The sequence below is a fragment of the Pseudorasbora parva genome, chromosome 23, assembly GCF_024679245.1.
Source record: "Pseudorasbora parva isolate DD20220531a chromosome 23, ASM2467924v1, whole genome shotgun sequence".
Taxonomy (NCBI): Eukaryota; Metazoa; Chordata; class Actinopteri; order Cypriniformes; family Gobionidae; genus Pseudorasbora; species Pseudorasbora parva.
The window spans coordinates 12,853,770-12,859,745 of NC_090194.1; the positions used below are offsets into that span (position 1 = coordinate 12,853,770).

General features: G+C 38.1%; 1 pseudogene; it reads left to right on the forward strand.

Annotated features, from left to right (window-relative positions):
- The first annotated feature begins 4,224 nt into the window (after window positions 1-4,224).
- LOC137063216 (5S ribosomal RNA) lies at window positions 4,225-4,341 on the forward strand (annotated as a pseudogene).
- Window positions 4,342-5,976: the final 1,635 nt, after the last annotated feature.

Here is a 5,976-nt window from a genome sequence, read left to right on the forward strand (position 1 = left end):
ATGTGTTCTCTCCATGCATTATAATGGATGCGAGACAAAGATAATCAAATTACACATCAAATGATGTGTTTTCTAACGATGGTGTAACAAGTTTGTGAGTGTGAGGAAGAAAGAGGACACGGGGGTCGGCTGGACGGTTGATGCTTTCTTTATTTAGTATCTCAATACTCAGCGGCACACTCAGCGTGTGCCTTCTATCAAACTCAAAACACAATAATCACTTCCGGGTCGGCACTTCCGGCTTCCGGTTTCTCAGTCTCAGGGTCTCTGGCATCAACCGTCCGACTCTCTCTCTTCCTGGTCTCCGGTTCCACTGGGGTTTTATCCCCTCTCCACGCCCATTACTAGAACAAGATACAGATGTTATTAATCTGTGTCCAACCCACTCACTTACCGCTCGTCCCGCGGCACTCTCTCCCGCTGCAGACCTCGCTGAACCACGCCCCCCTTGCCACAGATGGTTTCTGTCAATTTAGTATGTTTTTTATCACACTGATTTGATTTCAAGTGTTCGTTTTTTTTAATAAAACTTTTTTTAAAGTTTCAAGTGTTGTTGGATGCTATAAAAACAGGGGGTGTGATGTCAGGATTGACAGCTGAGATGGACCAAGTTGTCGCTGAGGCAACAATGGACTTTTTCAGGAGGAGATTGGTAGCCTGACTAGCCAGACCCACATCAAGATGTTTGGTCTGGAAACTCCCCATTGACAGGGCTCAATCTGAGGGCGGGATAAACGGTTGTCTTCCAAACTCCCTCTGCATGCAATAGGATAGCGCTACAACCAACCAGAGCAACGTGAAGCAGAGCTAGTTGAAAGATTAAACTTTCGCCATATCCGGTCGGCTAAACTCTGAACACATCTTCCCTTTTTAAGAATGACTTCAGTGCCGTTCTTTGTTCTTTTCTCAGAGAAAAGCTTAACTCCAAATCTTCCAGAGTCGCGGTCAAAGCTGATCTGACAGACCGCCGTTCGACAGCTTCTGTGTTTACTAGTAGCACGCAGGCGCAACTCTGCCGCCGTCATGTTAAGCCCCACCCACCGACTCTATACACGATGTGATTGGCCCGACCAGAGTTTGGCGTTTACAGCTCAGAAGTGTATTGAGAGTTGCTAGACTATATTCGCGGCAGATTAGATTTGCTGCCGCTAGGGTGCGTCTAGATTTCTAGGTTAGGAGATTGGAGCTTTAGCTTTTTTTTCTACATTTCCATAACTGATTATTTTACACCAACATAATGAATTGTTCTGCATCTGCTAGAGTGTAGGCTGGCTTTTGATATCACGACTCTACTGGCAGACTCCAGGTTCCAAATTTGTGCAAGATGTCAGCACCATATTCGGACGTTGGCAGCTTCACTTCTCTTGAGTGCAAGACACGTTGTCCATATTTTTTATGATCTATGGTTTTCTATTACATTACTTGAATGATTGGGTGTGTGTGTGTTGCTTACCTGGGGAACACATGGCACCAGGATGCATTACGGAAAGAAGGCAAGCCTTCTTCTGATGGCAGTGTGATGCAAAGTTCTGCTGTGAACCCTGTCGATGTTACTTTGACATGTACCACCTACCTAAGCATTGTGGCAGACCATGTCCATTCTCTCATGGAAACAGTATTCGCTTGTGGCTGTGGCCTCTTTCACCAGGATAATGTGCCCTGTCACAAAGCAAAAATGCTTCAAGAATGTTTTGAGGAGCACAACAACATGCTGACTTAGCCTTCAAATTCCCCAGGTCTCAATCCAATTGAGCATCTGAGGAATGTGCTGAACAAACAAGTCTGATCCATGGAGGCTTGACCTTGCAACTTACAGGACTTAAAGGATCTGCTGCTAACATCTTAGTCACAGATACCACAGCACACATTCAGGGGTCTAGTGGAGTCCATGCCTCGATGGGTCAAGGTTGTTTTGGCAGCAAACATAATATCAGGTCATAATGTTATGCCTGATCGGTGTTTGTTCCCAGGCAGAATAGTAAACACAGACAAGCATCACAAAAATTTCTATCAATATTTACCATAAGATAATTGATAATTGATCAATAATAAAACCAGAGAGCATTTGATACTGCCTTCTCACAAATAAAGCAACAAACCACTGAAGGCTGTGATTTACTGTGGTTACGGTTTGTTGAGCCATGACCTGAAAGGACTTTGGTATACTGCACTGTAATGTGAAAAAATGTTGTTGGTTTTTGTTGGTTTAACTTAAAAAAAGTAAGTAACCTGGTTGCCTTAAAATTTTGAGTTTATTGAAATTAAAAATTTGAGTTGATACAATGAAGGAAATTTGTTTGATAAATAGAAACTCAAAATATTATTGTATCTGAACCACATAAAAAATGTAATAAATCATGAAAATAGCACAATTTGGCTCCGTCATCAGAAATAAAACACACAATTACCCAATATGCTCACAAAATCTTTTAATAATGTTTTAATAAAGGTTGTCGAATCTCAAAAAATGTTCATTGTATTAACTCAAAATTTTAATTTTAATTTCAATGAACTCAAAATTTTAAGGCAACCAGGTAACTTTTTTTCGAAATATTTTTTTACAGTGTGCATAATACTTGGTATGCTAGTACTAAGTGGTATATATACAGTTATATGCAGTAATATATCTCAATTATGTTTTAATTCCACCCAAAAATAAAAAATAAGATTATTATTTACTCACACTAATGTCGTTTCAAACATTCAAAAAAAAAAAAAATAACAGAACTGTCTCGGTTCCAATTGACTTCCTTTATATTCGTTGTATTCAATGTTCACCAAAACTGTTTGATCACCAACATTTATCAAAATATGTTCGTTCCACAGAACCAAGAAAAACTAGTTTGGAGCAACATCGGGGTGAGTAATACTGTCTGATTTATTATTTTTATGTGATCTGTCCCTTATTAGTGTTGTCTGAGATGTTTCTCCTCAGGAGAAATGAAATCAGAAACAAACAAGACAAATATTGAGCCTTTTTTTAAGAAGAAGAAACATCTAAAAAAAAAATGTTATATTGAAGCAATAAAACTGAGCAAAAATCCCACTTTGCTCTTACTGTAAACCCTAACGTTGTCTTTACTTAAACAAATCAAGTAATCTTGACTAAATATTACTAGTTTAGTTCAGAAACTCAAATATAAGTTAGTATAACTAATTAACCTACAAAATACATAAACTTAAGATTTCAAGTTGTATGAACCCAGCATGGTGTACTGAACTTCTGTAGCCAGTTTGTTGAACTTATCAATATAAGTACAGTGAACGTGAGCACCAAGTTAAGTGAACTTAAATATACAAGTTTTGGGAGACGTCAGTACTCAATTGAATTAAGGGAACGAGTTTACTCAAATCAATTGAGTTAAATCAACTTATTAGGGTTGTTTAATCTCTTTTATGTCTGGGGGAAGCAAATTAGACTTTAGAGTGATATCATTTGCGATATGGTGGCCACAGGTGTGTTTTTATGTGCTATTTTACAACGTGGCTCATCTGAGGATGTTTCATAAAGAACAGTATTCAATGCAATATCTGCCTTAGAATAATTGCAGGATCAGTGTCTTAATTACCATCTGTAATCAGCCGATGGAATTACAGTTCGTTGTGCTCATTACCTGAAGCATGTCACAATAGATCCTTTTGTGCACTGCGAACACAATCCATACACTTGCTTGAGTTACATAAAAGGCAGTTTTTAAGTTTCCAAGGTAGTCTCTCAACATGTGACTGTTGTAAAGTGGCCATTACACAAGTCACTCAAGAAGAGAGAGTCAGCCCTATGCATATATATCAATTTTCTTTACTAAATTTAGTATTTTCTCGGCAGCAAGCTGTTAGTAATACTGTGTAAGGTTATTACATTTCACCAAATTGGAATGAAGTAGCAGTTTTATGAAGATATATAATATAGATACTGGGATGTACTTTTGATACTACAGTTAACATTTGGCAAAGACATAGGCAAAGAACACTGACAAAAAAAAGATTAAAAAAAGATTATTGGAGTATGCTTTACAAGAAAATACTATTCCTTTAAAATGTCATGTTTAATTCAATGGGGCTTTTCACACTGCCCTTAACCCCAGGTGAATGAACACTATCATGCTTAGCATCTCTTTTTTTCCTCAGGGTTATGAAACGCTGCTACGGAGCAGGGTTAAATCTGCTTTTGGATGTAGAGTGTGAAACAATACAGTGTTAGAATTGTATGGCTAAATCCTCAGAACCAGCAGCCATATCACCCTGTAGCCCAAGACTGGTTTCCCACTGAAGCTAAGCAGGGCTGAACCTGGTCAGTACCTGGATGGGAGACCAACTGGGAAAACCAGGTAGCTGCTGGTAGAGGTGTTAGTAAGGCCAGCAGGGGGCGCTCACCCTGTGGTCTGTGTGGCTCTTAACGCCCCAGTATAGTGAAGGGGACACTATACTGACAAAGAGCACCGTCCTTCGGATGAGACGTTAAACCGAGGTCCTGAATCTCTGTGGTCGTTTAAAATCCCAATGGCTAAATTTGCCCATTGGCCCCTGACCATCATGGCCTCCTAATCCCCATATCCTGACTGGCTTCATCATTCTGTCTCCTTTCCACCATAAACTGGTGTGTGGTGGGTGTTCTGGTGCAATATGGCTGCCGTCGCATCATCCAGGTGGATGCTGCACATTGGTGGTGGTTGAGGAGATTCCCCATTCTATGTAAAGCACTTTGAGTGCCTAGAAAAGCGCTATATAAATGTAATGAATTATTATTATTATTATTATTATTATTATTATTATTATTATTATTATTATTATTATTTAGAAACTAACAGCCAATCATGTGGCTCATTTACATGAGATTCAAGCTTCTAACTGTTCTAGCCTCAAAAATAAGATAATTAACACTATTTGAGCATTAGAAACAACATTTATGGGACAGTTCATGCCCGTTTTTGTTTCTGGTTTGAAATACTGTATGTTATATAATTGTGAGTTTGCCAAGTTTTTGAGATTTTAGAATTCTCCCTTTCAAATAGACAGGGCTTGGATGCCAGAGGCGTTGCAAATATGGTTGCCGAGATTATGAGAAAATGAAATGAGATGAAACATAAGTTTACTCTGGGATTAGAATGACCCAGGATTAACTATTTAAAATGTGAATGTGTTATTACCATTGTTTTGTAATTATTTATGAAATTTACTAGCAATTTATGAGTGAAAAAAAAAAAAAAACTGTTTCTAAACCAAATTATTTTTTAGTGTACATTTGGCCAAAAATGTAAATTAGGGACATAACTATGGGTTGCCAAACATCACACAAAAGGGATAATTATCACGGTCAGTTACAGTGTAGAAAACAGGAACAGAACAGTATTAGGCGACATGAACAGACAAATTAACTGAACAAAACACAGGACTTAAAGGGTTAGTTCACCTAAAAATGACCCTAATGTCGTTCCACACACTTAAGAACTCCGTTCATCTTCGGAACACAGTTTAAGATATTTTATAGTCTGAGAGGTTTTCTGTTCTTTCAATGAAAGTGAATGCACACTATACTGTCCAGAAAGGGAATACAAACATCTTTAAAGTAATCCAAATGTGACATCAGTTAGTTAATTAGAATCTCTTGAAGCATCGAAAATATAAAAATGTTTTCACCAAAATGTATTTTGTGTTTACACCAAAATGTATTTCCGATGCTTCAAGAGATGCTTCAAGTAAATATATCTTAAACTGTGTTCCGAAGATGAACGGAGGTCTTACGGGTGTGGAACGACTATAGGGTCGTATGACATTAGAGTCATTAATGACATAAATTTCATTTTGGGTGAACTAACCCTTTAAATACAAAGAGAAAGGAATCAACGAAATGAATGACAAGTGCAATGACTCAAACAATCAATGAAAAATAATGGAAATTTACTGAAAATGTCTCGTTACAACTGTAACCCTGGTGTCCTTAGAAGGGAATGATATGCTGCGGCAAATGTGGACGCT